At 49.2% G+C, this 18,727-nt stretch overlaps 1 protein-coding gene across 4 annotated transcripts in view; it reads right to left on the bottom strand.

Annotated features, from left to right (window-relative positions):
• LOC140418707 (regulating synaptic membrane exocytosis protein 3-like) overlaps positions 1-18,727 on the bottom strand; it is a 559,728-nt gene that overhangs the window by 457,908 nt on the left and 83,093 nt on the right. The window contains exon 1 of one of the 4 annotated variants that reach the window (XM_072502300.1): positions 11,549-12,183. The exons of 1 other annotated variant lie outside the window; for it this stretch is intronic. The gene's annotated coding sequence lies outside the window, so the exon portion shown is untranslated. Of the gene's footprint in view, positions 1-11,350; positions 11,512-11,548; positions 12,184-18,727 lie in introns of those variants that run through there. 2 more of the 4 variants (XM_072502279.1, XM_072502293.1) reach the window with 2 other exon arrangements.

An 18,727-nucleotide genomic window follows, 5' to 3' on the forward strand; every position in this document is an offset into this window, starting at 1 on the left:
AGGATCGGCTCACTCCAGGATCGCCTCAATCAGTGCCAGATTACTCCAGGGCCCGCTCACTCCAGGATCAGCACACTCCAGGACCAGCTCACTCCAGGACCAGCTCACTCCAGGACCAGCTTCTTCAGGACCAGCTCACTCCAGGGTCAGTTCACTCATGGATCGGCTCACTCCAGGATCGGCTTACTCCAGGACGAGCTCACTCCAGGACCAGCTCACTCCAGGAAATGAAATGAAAATCGCTTATTGTCACAAGTAGGCTTCAAATGAAGTTACTGTGAAAAGCCGTTAGTCGCCACATTCCGGCGCCTGTTCGGGGAGGCTGGTACGGGAATTGAACCGTGCTGCTGGCCTGCCTTGGTCTGCTTTCAAAGCCAGCAATTTAGCCCTGTGCTAAACAGCCCCTCACTTCAAGCTGGTCTTGAAGTGAGCTGGTCTTATAGTGACCTGGACTTGGATAGAGCTGCTAGGGGAGTATGCTAGTTTGGGAGTGAACTGGTCTTTGAGCAAATCTGGCCTGGAGTGAGCTAGAATGGGAGTGAGTTGTTCTGAGAGAGAACTAGCCCTCGATTGTGCTGGTCCTGATGTGAGCAGGTCATGTAGTGCGCTAGTCCTGGAGTGAGCTGGCTATCCAAGTCGAGGTCACCACAAGACCAGCTCACTTCAAGACAGCTCCCTCCAAAACCAGCTCACTCCAAAAACAGTTCACTCCAAGACCAGCTCATCACAGGTCCCGCTCAATCCACGGTCTACTCATCCCAGGACCAGCTCACTCCAGGACCTGTTCACTCCAGGACTGGCTCACTCCAGGACCAACTAACTCTCGTTCTACCTCACCCCAGGACCAGCTCACCCAGGACCAGCTCACTCCAGGACCAGCTCACTCAAAGACCAGCTCAGACCGCGACTAGCGTACTGCCAAAGCAGCTCACTTCAAGACCAGATCAGTCCAGGACCAGCTCACTCCAAAACCATCTTACTCCAAGACCAGGTCACTCCAGGGCCAGATCAGTCCAGGACCAGCTCACTCTAAAACCAGCTCACACCAGTAGCAGATCTCTACAGAACCAGCTCACTTCAGGATCAGCTCACTCCTACACCAGCTCACTCCCAAACCAACTCACACTGGAGCCAACTAAGTCTGTTGTACTCTCTGTTCAAGCTCGTAGAGAGAAATGATGGTACACTGTAGAAATGCAGCATACTTTCTGACAGATAACCATTTGACTCCATAAAAAAACAATTAGATTGTATCCCTACCACAAAAGGGGAATCAATATCAAGTGTATTTTGCTTTGGAAGTATAAATTATTCTGAGGTAAGGTACCTTAATGTTGCAATATTTGCTGGGAACATGAGGCTGTTCTATAAAATCAGTATGTATGTTGCCAGCACATTCTTCACCTTGAACCTACACCGACAACAACTCATATTTATAAAACATCTTAAACTACTAAAATATCACAAGGTGCTTCACAGGAGCGATTCTGAAACACATTATGACATTGAGCTACGCGAACAGAATTAGGTATGGTGGACGGCACGATAGCACAGTGGTTAGCACTGTTGCTTCACAGCACCAGGGACCCTGGGTTTGATTCCCAGCTTGGGTCACTGTCTGTGCGGAGTCTGCATGTTCGCCCCGTATGTGCATGGGTTTCCTCCGGGTGCTCCGGTTTACTCCCACAGTCCAAAGATGTGCAGGTTAGGTGAATTGGCCAAAAAGGTTAGGTGGTGTTCCTGGGTTAGGCAGATAGAGTTGAGACATGGGCTTGAGTAGGATGCTCTTAGGCAGCAGCTTCCAAAACCACGAACACTACCATCTAGAAGAACAAGAGCAGCAGATACATGGAAACACCACCACCTGGAGGTCCCTCCAATTCACTCACCATGCTGGCTTGGAAATATATCGCCTTCCTTCACTGTCGCTGGGTCAAAATCCTGGAACTCCCTCCCAGGAATGGGCATACCTACGCAACACAGACTAAAGTGGTTGAAGAAGGTGGCTCACCACCACCTTCTCAAGGGCAATTAAGGATGGGCAACAAATGCTGGCCTAGCTAGTGACACCCATGTCTCATGAAGCTGTTTTAAAAATGGAGACCAAAGCAGATGAAGGTACATCTGCCAATGATGGGGTGTTGTTGAATTGATCTGAATTAGAGAAGTGCAGATAGCATAGAAATCATAGAATCCCTAGAGTGCAGAAGGAGGAGATTCGACCCATTGAATCTGCACCGACTCTCCAAAAGTGCACCTTACCTAACATTTTCAACACTAAGTGGCAATTCAGAATAGCCAATCCACCTAACCTGCACATCTTTGGACTGTGGGAGGACACCGGAGCACCCGGAGGAAACCCATGCAGACACGGGGAGAACGAGCAAAGTCCACACAGACAGTCACCCTAGGCCGGAATCGAACCAGAGTCCCTGGTGCTATGAGGCAGCAGTGCTAACGACTGTGCTACCATGCTGCCCAATGAGATATCTCAGAGAGGTGTAGGCTGGCAGAGATTCCAGACATAGGGAGGGGTAAGACCATGATCAGATTTGAAAGCAAGGAAGGGAAACCAAAGCATTGCTTGACCGCGAATCAATGTAGGTCAGTGAGTATCAGGGTGATACAGGACTTGCTGCAAGTTAAGACATGGGTGTAGCACAATCAATCACTCACGAGACGAGATGAGAAGGAGTCAATCAATGGCTTTATTACGCAGACTTGTTCCCCAGCAGCACAGTGCTGGGAGAACCCGGGCTCTTATACTCCGCCTTATTGGGTGGAGCCAGTAGGCGGCTGATCCAATCAGGACCCGGCGTCTATCCACCAATAGCCTCTCGGCATCACAGGGTACCGTAATACCCTTAATGCATACCACCAGATTCACTCCTCGTTAAAAAATACCCGGCGGGGGTAGTGAGCCGTATGGTGGTAGGGGTTTCCAGAATCGGTACCTGGGATGCCACTAACACAGCGGCTATGCTCCGATATAAAACTTCTAGCACTATTTACAATGCCGCTTTTACTGGGCAACTGAATTATTTACAGAGGCATTTCTTGCATTGTTATAATGATTCGATGAGTCGAATGGGTGCCAGTAGGCAGCTGGTCCAATCGGGATCCGGCGTCTATCCACCAATAGCGTCTCGGTATCACAGGGTACCGTAATACCCTTAATGCATACCACCACAATGGGTAGCAGTGTTTTCAAGACCTCAAGTTCAGGGAGGGTAGAATGTGGGAAACAAGCTGGGAGTCATTGGAATAGTCGCTTTTGGAGGTAACAAACGTACAAAAGAGGGTGTCAGGAAACATTTCCTCAAGACATTCATTTTACCACAGGCCTTCATCCGATCTGCATTTTGTTATTGTTGCAACTGGAGCAAACCCGACGGTTCGCCAGTGACAATATACATCACCATTTACTATGAAATATGAATTTCAGGAAAAGAGCTTGAATTGTTATTGCGGCTTTCACAACTGAAACACTTTGTAGCCTGTAAAGCGATTTTGAAGTTCAGTTGTTATCGTAATATAGGAAACACGGTGTGGTGAATGTATTACTGCTACCATTCACTATTGTATTACATTACATTGTATTATGTTGGTGCCCGTGTGGGCTCTGCCTATGGCTCCGCCCCCTCAGGAGAGGTATATAGATCTGCAGCCTGTAGGCGGCACTCAGTACAGAGCAGTCGCAGGCAGGCACAGTTCTAGCTGATTAAAACCACTGTTCACTTCAACTCTCCGGCTCGTGTGAATTGATGGTCGCATCACACGGCAGCCAATTTGTGCAGAGCAAGATCCCATGGGCAGCAATGTAATAATGACCAGATTGTCTGTTTTTGCGATGTTAGTTGTGGGATTATTTTTCAGGATAATGGTGAGAACTCCTCTACCTTTCTTTGAATTAATGCCAATATCTCTTCCATGTACCTGAGACAGCAGATGGAGACACAATTTAACACCTCATCTGTGAGGCCACACCTATAACTGTGCAGCACTTGCTTAAATCTAATGCTCAAATATCTAAAGTAAGACATGAACTCACAAACCTCCTGACTCAGAGGTGCGAGAGCCACACTGTCGCGACTGCAAACTTCTCAAAATTTCTTTCCCACTTTTCGATAACTACAGCAGAACTCACACTTATTCACAAACTCAAACTTGACGGACTCTGAATGTCACTAAACCCTTTCCTGTCAGTATTGAGACTGTGCCTTTAGTTAATAAATCTACCAGTTAGCATGTGGGATTATTCAGCCCCTTTCCCATCTGAAATCAGCAGATTGGGCCAGTGTCCTTTTCAGGATGGCAGCCGGTGACTAGTGGTGTGCCTCAGGCGTCTGTGCTGGGGCCACAACTTTTCACAATATACATTAACAATCTGGAAGAAGGAACTGAAGGTACTGTTGCTAAGTTTGCAGATGATACAAAGATCTGTAGAGGGACAGGTAGTATTGAGGAAGCAGGGGGGCTGCAGAAGGACTTGGACAGGCTAGGAGATTGGGCAATGAAGTGGCAAATGAAATACAATGTGGAAAAGTGTGAGGTTATGCACTTTGGAAGGAGGAATCTAGGCATAGACTATTTTCTAAATGGGGAAATGCTTCGGAAAGCAGAAGCACAAAGGGACTTGGGAGTCCTTGTTCACGATTCTCTGAAGGTTAATGTGCAGGTTCAGTCGGCAGTTAAGAAGGCAAATGCAATGTTAGCATTCCTGTCAAGAGGGCTACAATACAAGACCAGGGAGATACTGCTGAGGCTGTATAAGGTTCTGGTCAGATCCCATTTGGAATATTGTGAGCAGTTTTGGGCACCGTATCTAAGGAAGGGTGTGCTGGCCTTGCAAAGGGTCCAGAGGAGGTTCACAAGAGTGATCCCTGGAATGAAGAACTTGTCGTATGAGGAACGTTTGAGGACTCTGGGTCTGTACTCATTGGAGTTTAGAAGGATGAGAGGGGATCTTATTGAAACGTACAAGATACTGCGAGGCCTGGATAGAGTGGACGTGGAGAGGATGTTTCTACTAGTAGGAAAAACTAGAACCAAAGGACACAATCTCTGATTAAAGGGATGATCCTTTAAAACAGAGATGAGGAGGAATTTTTTCAGCCAGAGGGTGGTGAATCTGTGGAACTCTCTGCCACAGAAGGCTGTGGAGGCCACTTCACTGAGTGTTTTTCAGACAGAGATAGATAGGTTCTTGATTAATAAGGGGATCAGGGGTTATGGGGAGAAGGCAGGAGAATGGGGATGAGAAAAATATCAGCCATGATTGAATGACAGAGCTGACTCAATGAGCCAAGTGGCCTAATTCTGCTCCTATGTCTTATGGTCTTATGGTCCTCTTAGACGTTAGCGTGAGTTTTGTTGACATCACTGAGACCTGACCTGCTATTTTAACTCCAGGCTTGAGCGATGTGGGGCACTGATGGACTGTCAGAGGGTGGGAGGCCACTTGTTGGGCCACAAGGAGCAGCCACACATTGGGTGACTCCATAAAACTTTAGTGTGGCCGATTTCCAATCGTCTTTTAAAGATGATTGTTAATTGCTCCAGTATAGCTGGCTAGCAGCCACTCACTGCTATCTTAAAATCCTCCCTTGGTCCAACAAACAGCAAAGGATCCTGATTTAAATATATTCATTAGACTTCTGCCCAACCAATTGGCCAACAGCTCTGGATGGCCACTTTAGGGCCTACTCACATCCAGATACTCCTGGGTACTCATTTTGTCTGCTGATCATTTTACAGCATGAACAGATTGTGAAGCAGATGATCACCCCTCCATTTCTGGTCCCAAAGTCATATCCGCAAGAGTTCCTGTCCATCACCAATCATTAACTCTCTTATCTATCTTCTCTGGAGCTGCTTGACCTCCAGTGCCACCATGCAGGCCGTGGGCCACGTACTATTCACCAAATGGCGGCACGATGACAAAGTGGTTAGCACTGCTGCCTCACAGCTCCAGGGTCCCGGGATCAATTCCAGCCTCGGGTGACTGTGTGGAGTTTGCACTTTCCCCCCGTATCTGTGTGGGTTTCCTCCAGGTGCTCCGGTTTCCTCCGACAGTCTAAAGATGTGTAGGTTAGGTGAATTGGCCATGCTAAATTGCCCTTTGTGTCCAAAAAGGTTAGGTAGGGTTACTGGGTTACAGGAATAGAGTGGAGACGTGGGTTTAAGTAGGGTGCTCTTTCCAAGGGCCGGTGCAGATTCGATGGGCCGAATGACCTCCTTCTGCACTGCAATTTCTTTGAAAAACTGGTCACTTCCTTCTGAAACCGCTTCCACCAAATTGCTCACATTCCATCATCGAGAAGGAATTGACTGTTCTCAGCTTATCTGCTTGCCTGCACCTCCCAGCACACACACTTGTATTTGTCACCTTCTCGCAGTTCTTTCCTGTCCCAACTCACTCGTCAATGTTCACAGGAACTTCACCCATAACTAAAACTCCACTCTGAGCACTGAGGAATATGTCAAGATAATTCTGAAGCTCAAAAATGTGCTGCTTGAATGTAGTGACAATTAAATGACGTGTATACATCCTCGACTCAGTTCTGGGGTGTGTACATGACTGCACATGCATGTACATGAATACCATCACACATTCCCCTACACATTAATGCCCTTATTGCACATTTGTATACATGTTAATGCACCTGATTCACCGAGATTTACACAATCACATAGCTTATTGTCCTGCTTTAAACTCACACATACTGTAGTGCCTATTTCACGCTGCCATTCATGTTAACACTCTATTTAACAAGAAATGCATGCTAGCATCCATTTCATGCTCGCATAAACGTTAATCAACCTGCTCACAATCATAACTCCCTTCTCTCCCAACGTTTCATTTGCCCTTGCAGTCCCTCCCCATCTCTTCCTACTCCTCGCTCTCCTGTCCCTCCCTAACCCATCCCGCCCTTGTCCTATCCCAATTCTTCTGCAGTTACTTCCCCTCCCTTCTCACCTCACACCTGACCCTCCTCCATCCCTCCCCAGTCATAGAACCATAGAATTTACAGTGCAGAAGGAGGCCATTCAGCCCATCGAGTCTGCACCGGCCCTTGGAAAGCCCACACCTCCAACCTATCCCCGTAACCCCACCCAACCTTTTTGGACACTAAGGGCAATTTGTCATGGCCAATCCACCTAACCTGCACATCTTTGGAGTGTGGGAGGAAACCGGAGCACCCGGAGGAAACCCACACAGACACGGGGAGAACGTACAGACTCCACACAGACAGTGACAGTGTCACTCTCCCTTTTCTCCCTTATCCCCCCCTATTCCCTCTCCAGTCCCATTCCTGTCCACTTCTTCCTGGGTAAAGATGGCTGCCCATTCACAACCTTCCCGAAGATATTAAATCCCAATCCAAATGAAGGTGCTTCTTCCTTTGAGAAAGAAACATTCCTGTTGCACAGACAATACGTAAAAATCGATGTGTGAGATTGATGTAAAGCTGCACATTCCTACCCCTGGGACACGGAACAGAGTGACAACTTAAATCAAGGTGACTGATGTTCCTATATCTCACTAAGAACAGCTTTAAAACTTATATGAAACGTCTAACTTTGTGCCTGATCCAGTTGTGAGCCTATCGTTCCTCCAGTTTTACAGGGATTTATTACACCTGTATAACTCTGACAGTTGTTTTGAGCTCCTACCCTGATTTGGTAGGTCAGTGTGGTGATGGAGAACAGCGATGAGCCTCTCTCCCTAGCCAGTCTGCTGGTAGCTCGGGGTGTCTGAGCTTTTTTATCATCATCAGGTGCAGTCACTTCTCATGGAGCTTTAAATCCAGCAAGGTGGAGGCCACAGCATCTTCTGTCTTCCCGATGAGATGTTAAACTGTGACCCCTGTCTGCTTTCTCAGGTGACCAAAGATGATATGAGACTATATCGAAGGGAGCAGGACAATTATCCCCGGTGACCTGATCAATGTTCATCCCCATAGAATCCCGACAGTGCAGAAGGAGGCCATTCAGCCCATTGAGTCTGCACTGGCCCTCTGAAAGAGCACCTCAACTAGGCCCACTGCCCCATCCTATCCCTATAACCCCACCTAACCTGCTCATTTCATCTCTTGAAGTTGGAGACTTGGGCGGAGAGATGGCAGATGGAGTTTAATCCAGAAAAATGTGAGGTAATGCATTTTGGAACATCTAATATAGGTGGGAAATATACAGTAAATGGCAGAAGCCTTAAGTGTATTGACAGGCAGAGGGATCTGGGTGTACAGGTCCACAGGTCACTGAAAGTGGCAAGGCAGGTGGAGAAGGTAGTCAAGAAATCATTCGACATGTTTCCCTTCATCAGCTGGGCATTGAGTTTAAAAATTGGCAAGCCATGCTGCATCTGTATAGAACCTTAGTTAGGCCACACTTGGAGTATAGTGTTCAATTCTGGTCGCCACACTACCAGAAGGATCTGGAGGCTTTGGAGAGGGTCCAGAAAAGGTTTATCAGGGTGTTGCCAGGTATGGAGAGCATTAGCTATGAAGTCAGGCTGGATAAACTTGGTTTGTTCTCATTTAAAGACAGAGGTTGAGGGGCGACCTGATAGAAGTCTACAAAATTATGAGGGGCATAGACAGAGTGGATAGTCAGAAGCTTTTTCCCAGGGTGGAAGAGTCAATTACTAGGGGACATAGGTTTAAGGTGCGAGGGGCAACGTTTAGAGGAGATGTGCGAAGGAAGTCTTTTTACACGGAGGGTGGTGGGTGCCTGGAACTCACTGCCGGAGGTGGTGGAAGCAGGGATGATAGCAATGTTTAAGGGGCGTTTTGACAAAAACATGAATCGGAAGGGAAAAGAGGGATACAGACCCCGGAAGTGGAGAAGGTTTTAGTTCAGACGGGCAGCATGGTTGGCGCAGGCTTGGAGGGATGAGGGGCCTGTTCCTGTGCTGTACACTTCTTTGTTCTTTGAGCACTCACAAAAATAGATTATCTGGTAATTGTCACATTGCTGTTTGTGGGATGTTGCTGTACAAAACCTGGCTGCCACATTTCCTACATTACAACAGCGACTACACTTCCAAAATACTTCATTTGAAAAGCATTTTGGAATATCCTGAGGTCGTGTTAGGCGCTATATAAATGTACGTTTTTCTTACTTTGTAAATTAGAGTGCTTCCTCATCCACAATGACCTGGTGATCCATTATCCTGGTAATTCACTGTTATCTCCAGTTGCAGGCAATAGCAAAGTCTGGTGCTCTGATTTGGAATCCACACACCCAATGAGACAAGAATCCATAGAAGAATCCATAGAATTGCTGCAGTGCAGAAAGAGGCCATTCAGCCCATCGAGTATACACTGACCCTCTGAAAGAGCACCCTACCTAGGTCCACTCCCACACCTAAGGGGTGGCATAGTGATATTGTCACTGGACTAGTAAACCAGAGACCCAGAGTAATGCGCTGGGGACCCGGTTTCGAATCCCACCACTGCAGATGGTGAAATTTGAATTCAATAAAAATCTGAAATTAAAGATCTAATGATGACCATTGTTGATTGTCATAAAAACCCACCTGATTCACTAATATCCTTTAGGAAATCAGCCCTCCTTCCCTGGTCTGGCCTACATGTGACTCCAGACCCACAGCAATGTGGGGTTGACTATTAACTGGCCCCTCAAGGGCACTTAGGGATGGGCAATAAGCGCAGGCACAGCCGGCAATGCCCACATCCAAAACACCCTATTCCCGCCACTGTAACCCCACTTAACCTGCTCATGTTTGGATACTAAGGGGCAATTTAGCACCTAACCTACCCATCTTTAGCCTGTGGGAGAAAACCGGAAGAAATCCACGCAGACACGGGGAGAACGTGCAAACTCCACACAGACAGTCACCCAAGGTTGTAATCAAACCCAGGACCCTGATGCTGCGAGGCAGTAGTGCTGACCACTGTGCCACCATGTCACCCAAGAGCACTGGTAACATCCAATTCCAAATCTCCAGGCCCAGGACCTTCAAACAAAACCAACCAGCAGCTTAGAAGTAGAGAAGTAATTAACTAGGGATGAGACTCCAGAATTAGCAAGCCCTCCGTGCCCACACTTGATTTGCTAGTTTCTCCAGGGAAATTACAAGGGGCAACAGGTGGCCTTAGCATTTCCCAGACTGAAGTAGAAACTTCAAGAACACTAGCCAGGGCAGGCGGAGGTCATTTGGGTGAGAATTAGGTGAAGCTTGATGCACCCCATAGTTAAATAGCTTCCCAGTAGTCATTGCCTGGTCTCGCACAAGTATAATCCATTTAATGAGGTATGGCTGGGGAATCTGGTTCCTCGGGAAAGATTAAAAAAAACTGGGGAGTAAATAAGAAAAAAATGACTTGAGTGGGTAGGAATGGCGGCTAACCTGTTCACAAAGAGTACAGACTGTTATCAGCATAAAACTGCTTCCAGTTTCCTGACATTCCAGTCAAACAAACTCTTCACAAACTGTGACCAAGCTCAGCTTCAAATTCCTTTGAAGCGGAGTCCTGCATTGTGCACTGCCCTTGCTTCTGGTTCAAACCCACAACTCTCTCTGCATCGACTCTGTCTCTCGCACACACTGCCTTCAAATGAACATTGCAACTGGACGCATCTGTCCCCTTCCTCAGCCCAGCTAATAAAATAAAGTTGTAGCAAGTCACAGAACGAACATCTCAAAACAAGCAGTCAACTAGCACCTTAAACAGCAGTACTTTTCATTTAAAAAGCTTACAGCCGAATACAATGAAAACAGCAATCAGCTACAAGATGCATGTTATGAATAAATATACACACGCACAGAGTTGTGAGAGTAATTGTACAAACACACTGTATCACACACACTGGCGGTTTTGTGTCAACTGACACACAAGCACGATTCAAACAGGGACCGAGATTAACCACCTGTATGAAACCCTCAAAGGGTTAACTCGCCTTTGGAGGGCAAACTTTATACTTGCATTAACACACAAAATGATAATGAGGGGTGTAAATGCAAAGACTTAATTTCCAGCCAGTTACCAAATTATAATAACAGATGGTTGGAATAATTTTGTCTTCAGATCAATTTACCAGCAATGCAGCATTGAGAAGATCTCACAAGGAATGGGTTGAGACAGTTTGACCAATATAGGAATTATAAGACCCCCGTCTCCCCCCCCCCCCCCCCCCCCCTCAGTCCGCCCAGGCCCACCGAGCCCCTCTCGTCACTGCTGTGGACAATGGGATATTTCCCTCAACCAGCTGGAGATTTCAGGACCACTCCAGCCAGACAGCAACAGATACAACGTTATTGATTATTTCCTCTGCAATTATGCTTTAAGATTCCTTGTGAAAAAGCTCGAAACATACTCACCAATTTTTTAAAAATACCTTCCCTATTCACTGCGATAAAGGTTACATTTCATGCACATAAGTATATTTTACTCTCGGCCATTCTCTCGATGGTGAGTGAGCCCTGAAATGAAGGCATCCTTTATTCTCTGTCTTCTTGCTGTCTTAAGTGGACAGGCTCACAGCTCAAAGCGACCCCAACATCACCATGGTAACCTACCTGACCCACTTATCCAAACTGTCAGCCGCACTAGAACCTCAAACGTCCAGGATTGCACAACATTGCCGGTTTAAAAATAAAATCCAAGCCGGGCGATGTGAAGATAAGATGCAGAGCCCAGCCTCCCAGCGAGCAGACTGCCAAACAACAGCAGCAGTCATTAAAATGCAGGGGGTGCTCAAGGAACAGGAACAGGCTAAAAATGTCTCTCTAATTGCTTCTCCATTTAGTGTGAGGAATAAATTAACCGTCACTCCCCCACCTTAACTGTTTTGTTTTGGATTTGTCCAGAATGAGGAATAATTATACAGCCCGGATAATTAATTGTCAGTTCCATGCATTCTGGCTGTGCCACTTTGCGATGAGCAGTCATGGATTATTGTTCCGAAGGCAGGCAGGGGGAATGTGCCATCGATCTATTGTCTCCAATGCCCCTCTGTCCACCTGGTGCACTTTCCCGGGTGGTAACCAGCTCCTGCTCCCACCCCCTGAAGGGGCTTGTTTTGTGCAGGAGCCCAGTCACTGGGGTTGGATCTTTATCTTGGGTACGATTCATTTAACCACCAGGGGCGCGATTTAACGGAAATGAAACAGTCCAGTCCCGTATCAGGCGCGTTTAGCCGAATGTTTCCCGGTGCCCAGGACCATCCCGCTATTAAAGGGGGACTCATCTTCATTGACGAGTCTTGACCAGGAACGCCTCACCGAAGCCGCACATAGGCTCACTTCCTGTGCTATCTGACTACACGTCAGTGCAGGAAGAGATCGGGGACCTCACCCCCCACCCCACCTCGTGGACCCCCCCCCCCCCCCCCCCCCACTCCCGGGACCTCCCCCCCCTCCCCCAATAGGTGGATCATTGAGCCCACCTCACACCCCACTTCATGACGGCATGACAGCCCTGGGCCCATTCCCCGGCATGGGCAAGATGCCACCTGGGCACCGCTAGCCTGGCAGTGCCACCACAGCACTGGCACAGGATGGCACTTCCAGGGTGCCCTGATGGCACTGCCAGGGTTCCAGCTGCCAGTGTCACCTTGCCCAGGTGGGATCGGGGCTGCCCGGATACCACCCTGCCCAGAGCCCGACCACCCAGGTTTGTGGAAACCAGTGCAAACTGGCGCCCATTCGGGGTCTCCGAGGCAAGGTTGTTAGGTTCCGGGCTCTGGGTAGATCCGGCGTAGACATATCCAAAGTGAGGCTCACTGCTCGTTTGAATATACAAATTTGGGTTCCAACCTCAATGGGCGGATCCAAACTGTGATGCCTCACGAGATCTCATTAGATCTTGCGAAGCGTGGCGAAGCTGGTGGCATCTCGCGAGATTTACCGACCTTGTCGCGTCCTGAATCAGGTGAGGCGAGGCTGATAGATTGTGCCCCAGATCTCAATCCGTACTCATCTCTATCGTTTCTCACATTGGCTGGGGCTACAACAGGAGGTGAATTTCGAATCCCGAGTGTTAGCTATGGCAAACCACCTGGGGTGGCAAAGTGGTTAGCACTGCTGTCTCACAGGTCCAAGGTCCTGGGTTCACATCCGGCCTCGGGTGACTCTCTGTGTGCAGTTTGCACGTCCTCCCCGTGTCTGCGTGGGTTTCCCCCCGGATGCTCCGATTTCCTGCCACAGTCCAAAGATGTGCCAGTTAGGTGGATTGGCCACGCTAAGTTGCCCCTTAGTGTCCAAAAGTTAGGTGGGGTTACTGGGCATAAATCAGGTGCTCTTTCCAAGGCACAGTGCATACCCGATGGGCCGAATGGCCTCCTACTGCGCTGTAGATTCTATGATTCTCTGACCAGATATCATCCCGACACATTGACATTGCAGCCAGGGAGACTACACGGTGTTGTCTGTTATTTTATCCCTGTCCTGATCAGGGCTACTCGGGGTGTTCACCTAGTAACTGCTGGCCAACTGTTTCCCATCCTTCCCGCCACAGAGATCACCTGTCAGCGCACACTGGGGATGACAATTGGACCAATCCGATCTGTGTACATCAAACAAACTCGGCATTAACAATCTGAGCAATCATGGAGTGAAAGTATGAGGTGTCATTCTCATTGTCACTTCTGGTATGTAATCTAACAGAACGATACTCCCACCTGTTGCATCTGAGATCAATAGAAATAATTCAGACAGGTTTCACATTGGGTAGCTGACTTTACCGCAAATATCAACAATAGCCCACTACCAGCTGATCTATTATATCAGCTGTGAAGGTGACAATTATCTTCTCATGTCAACATTATCAATCATTCATGATTATGACCCAGTCCTAAATCTAACCCTCACCCTAGCCCGAACTCGAACCCAACCTAACCCTAACCCTCACGCTCATCCAACCCTCATCTTAACCCTAACACTCACCCAACCCTAAGCCTAACACTGACCCTCACTCTCACCCAATCCCCAGCCTAACCCTGACTCTCACCCAACCCTCAGCCAAACCCTAACCCTTACTCTCACCCAATCCCCAGCAAAACCCTCTCACCCAACCCTCAGCCAAACCCTAACCCTCACCTTCACCCAACCATCAGCCTAACCCTAACTCTCACCCAACCTTCAGCCTAACACTGACCCTCACTCTCACCCAATCCCCAGCCTAACCCTAACTCGCACCCAACCCTAGCCCTCACTCTCACCCGATCCCCAGCCTAACCCTCACTCTCACCCAATCCCCAGCAAAACCCTAACTCTCACCCAACCCTCAGCCAAACCCTAACTCTCACCTTCACCCAACCATCAGCCTAAACCTAACTCTCACCCAACCCTCAGCCTAACACTGACCCTCACTCTCACCCAATCCCCAGCCTAACCCTAACTCGCACCCAATCCTAACCCTCACTCTCACCCGATCCCCAGCCTAACCCTAACTCTCACCCAACCCTCAGCCTAACAGTGACCCTCACTCTCACCCAATCCCCAGCCTAACCCTAACTCACACCCAACCCGAACCCTAACCCTCACCCAACCCTCAGCCTAACCCTAACTCTCACCCAACCCTCAGTATATCCCTATCTTCACTCTGACCCAACCATTAACCTAATCCTAACCCAACCCTCACCCTAACCCAATGCTCAGCCTAACCCTAACTCTCACCCAACCCTCAGTCTATCCCTATCTCTCACTCTCACCCAACCCTTAACCTAATCCTAACCCAATCCTCACCCTAACCCAACCCTCACCCTAACCAAATCATCACCTGACCCCCAACCTTAATCCTCATCCTAGCCTTAGCCACACCCTAACCCCACCCGCACCCTAACCCAACCCTCACCCTAACCCAACCTTCACCCGAATCCAACCCTCACCCTAACCCAACCCTCACATTAACCCAACCCTCATCCTAACCCAAACCTTACCCTAACCCAACCATCTCCCTAACCCAAACCTCACCCTAACCTAACCCTCCCCCTCACCCAACCTTCATCCTAATCCAACCCTTACACTATCCCAACCCTCACCCTAACCTTAACCTCACCCTCACCCTCACCCAACCCCCACCCTAACTTAAACCTCACCCTAACCCAAACCTCAACCTAACCCAACCCTTCCCAAACCCAACGCTCATCCTAACCTAATCCTCACCTTAACCCCGTCCTCACCCTAACCTAACCCTCACCCTAACCCCACCCTCACCCGAACTCAATCCTCACCCTAACCCAACCCTCACCCTAACCCAACCCTCACCTTAACCCAGCCCTCATCTGAACCAACCCTCACCCTAACCCAACCCTCATCCTAACACAACCCTCATCCTAACCCAAACCTCCCCCTATCCCAAACCTCAACCTAACCCAACCCTTCATAAACACAACCCTCATCCTAACCTAATCCACATCCTAACCCCACCCTCACCCTAACCCAACCCTCACCCTAACCCGACCCTCACCCAAACCCAACCCTCACCTTAACCCTAACCCTCACCCTAACCCTAACCCTAACCTAACCATAACTGTAACCCTAACCCTAACCCTAACCCTAACCCAGCCGTCACCCTAACCCAACCCTCACCCTAAACCAAACCTCACCCTAACCGAACCCTCACTGTAACCCAACCCTCACCCTAACCTAACCCTCACCCTAACCCAACCCTGACCCGAACCCAACCCTAACCCTAACCCTAACCTTCATCCTAATCCAACCCTCAACCTAACCTAACTCTCATCCTAACCCAGCCGTTACCCGAATCCAACCCTCACCCTAACCAAACCCTCACCCTAACCTAACCCTCATCCTAACCCAACACTCACTCTAACCTAACCCTCATCCTAACCCAACCCTCACCCTAACCCAACCTTCACCCTAACCCAACCCTCAGCCTAACACTAACTCTCACCCAACCCTCAGTCTATCCCTATCTCTCACTCTCACCCAACTCTTAACCCAATCCTAACTCAATCCTCACCCTAACCCAATCCTCACACAACCAAATCATCACCCTAACCCCAACCTTAACCCTCATCCTAGACTTAGCCACAACCTAACCCCACCCTCACCCTAACCCAACCCTCACTCTAACCCAACCCTCACTCTAACCCAACCCTCACCCTAACCCAACTCTCACCCTAACCCAAACCTTACCCTAACCCAACCCTCACACTAACCCAACCCCCATCCTAACCTAAACCTCACCCTAACCCTAACCCTAACCCTAACCTAATCCTCACCCTAACCCAAACCTCAACCTAACCCAACCCTTAACAAACCCGACGCTCATCCTAACCTAATCTTCACCCTAACCCCGCCCTCACCCTAAACTAACCCTCACCCTAACCCCACCCTCCCCCTAACCCAATCCTCACCCTAACCCAACCCTCACCCTAACCCAACCCTCACCCTAGCCCCGCCCTCACCCTAACGTATCTCTCACTGTAACCCAACCCTCAAACTAACCTAACCCTCACCCTAACCCAACCCTCACCCGAACCCAACCTTCATCCTAATCCAACCCTCACCCTAACCTAACTCTCATCCTAACCCAGCCTTTACCCTAACCCAACCCTCACCCTAATCCAACCCTCACCCTAACCCAACCCTCACATTAACCCAACCCTCATCCTAACCCAAACCGTACCATAACCTAACCCTCCCCCTAACCAACCTTCATCCTAATCCAACCCTCACACTATCCCAACCCTCACACTAACCCAACCCCAACCTAAACCTCACCCTAACCCAAACCTCAACCTAACCCAACCCTTCCCAAACCCAACGCTCATCCTAACCTAATCCTCACCCTTGCCCGTCCTCACCCTAACCTAATCCTCACCCTAACCCCACCCTCACCCTAACTCAATCCTCACCCTAACCCAACCCTCACCCTAACCCAACCCTCACCTTAACCCAGCCCTCATCTGAACCAACCCTCACCCTAACCCAACCCTCATCCTAACACAACCCTCATCCTAACCTAACCTAACCCTCACCCTAACCTTACCCTCACCCTAGCCCAACCCTCATCCTAACCCAAACCTCCCCCTTTTCCAAACCTCAACCTAACCCAACCCTTCATAAACCCAACCCTCATCCTAACCTAATCCTCATCCTAACCCAGCCCTCACCCTAACCTAACCCTCACCCTAACCCCACCCTCACCCTAACCCAACCCTCACCCTAACCCAACCCTCACCCAAACCCAACCCTCACCATAACCCAATCCTCACCCTAACCCAAACCTCACCCTAACCCAACCTTCACCCTAACCCTAACCCTCACCCTAACCCTAACCTAACCATAACTGTAACCCTAACCCTAACCCTAACCCAACCGTCACCCTAACCCAACCCTCACCCTAACCCAAACCTCACCCTAACCCAACCCTCACTGTAACACAACCCTCACCCTAACCTAACCCTCACCCTAACCCAACCCTGACCCGAGCCCAACCCTCACCCTAACCTTTATCCTAATCCAACCCTCACCCTAACCTAACTCTCATCCTAACCCAGCCCTTACCCTAACCCAACCCTCACCCGAATCCTAACCCTCATCCTAACCCAACCCTCACCCTAACCTAACCTTCACCCTAACCCAACCCTCAGCCTAACACTAACTCTCACCCAACCCTTAGTCTATCCCTATCTCTAACTCTCACCCAACTCTTAACCTAATCCTAACTCAATCCTCACCCTAACCTAATCCTCACACTAACCAAATCATCACCCTAACACCAACCGTAACCCTCATCCTAGCCTTAGCCACAACTTAACCCCACCCTCAACCTAACCAAACCCTCACTCTAACCCAACCCTCACCCTAACCCAACCCTCACCCTAACCAAAACCTTACCCTAACCCAACCATCTCCCTACCCCAACCCTCACCCTAACCCAACCCCCACCTTAACCTAAACCTCACCATAACCCAAACCTCAAGCTAACCCAACCCTTCCCAAACCCAAGGCTCATCCTAACCTAATCCTCACCCTAACCGCGCCCTCAACCTAACCTTAACCTCACACTGACCCAACCCTCACCCTAACCAAAACCTCCCCCTAACCCAAACCTCAACCTAACCCAACCCTTCCCAAACGCAACCCTCATCCTAACCTAATCCTCATCCTAGCCCCGCCCTCACCCAAACCTAACCCTCACCCTAACCCCACCCTCACCCTAACCCAACCCTCACCTTAACCCAACCTTCACCCTAACCCAACCCTCAACCTAACCCAAACCTCACCCTAACCCAACCCTCATCCTAACCCAACCCTCACCCTCACCCTAACCCTCACCCTAACCCTAACCCTAACCCTAACCTAACCATAGCTGTAACCCTAACCCTAAACCTAACCCTAACCCAACCCTCACCCTAACCCAACCCTCACCCGAATCCAACTCTCACCCTAACCCAAACCTCCCCCTAACCTAACCCTCATCCTAACCCAACCCTCATCCTAACCCAAACCTCCCCTATCCCAAACCTCAACCTAACCCAACCCTTCATAAACCCAACCCTCATCCTAACCTAATTCTCATCCTAACCCCACCCTCACCCTAACCCTAACCCTAAACCTAACCCGACCCTCACCCAAACCTCACCATAACCCAATCCTCACCCTAACCCAAACTTCACCCTAACCCAACCCTCACCCTAACCCTAACCCTCACCCGAACCCTAACCCTAACCTAACCATAACTGTAACCCTAACCCTAACCCTAACCCAACCGTCACCCTAACA

Source organism: Scyliorhinus torazame, chromosome 1 (assembly GCF_047496885.1).
Source record: "Scyliorhinus torazame isolate Kashiwa2021f chromosome 1, sScyTor2.1, whole genome shotgun sequence".
NCBI classification, from domain to species: domain Eukaryota; kingdom Metazoa; phylum Chordata; class Chondrichthyes; order Carcharhiniformes; family Scyliorhinidae; genus Scyliorhinus; species Scyliorhinus torazame.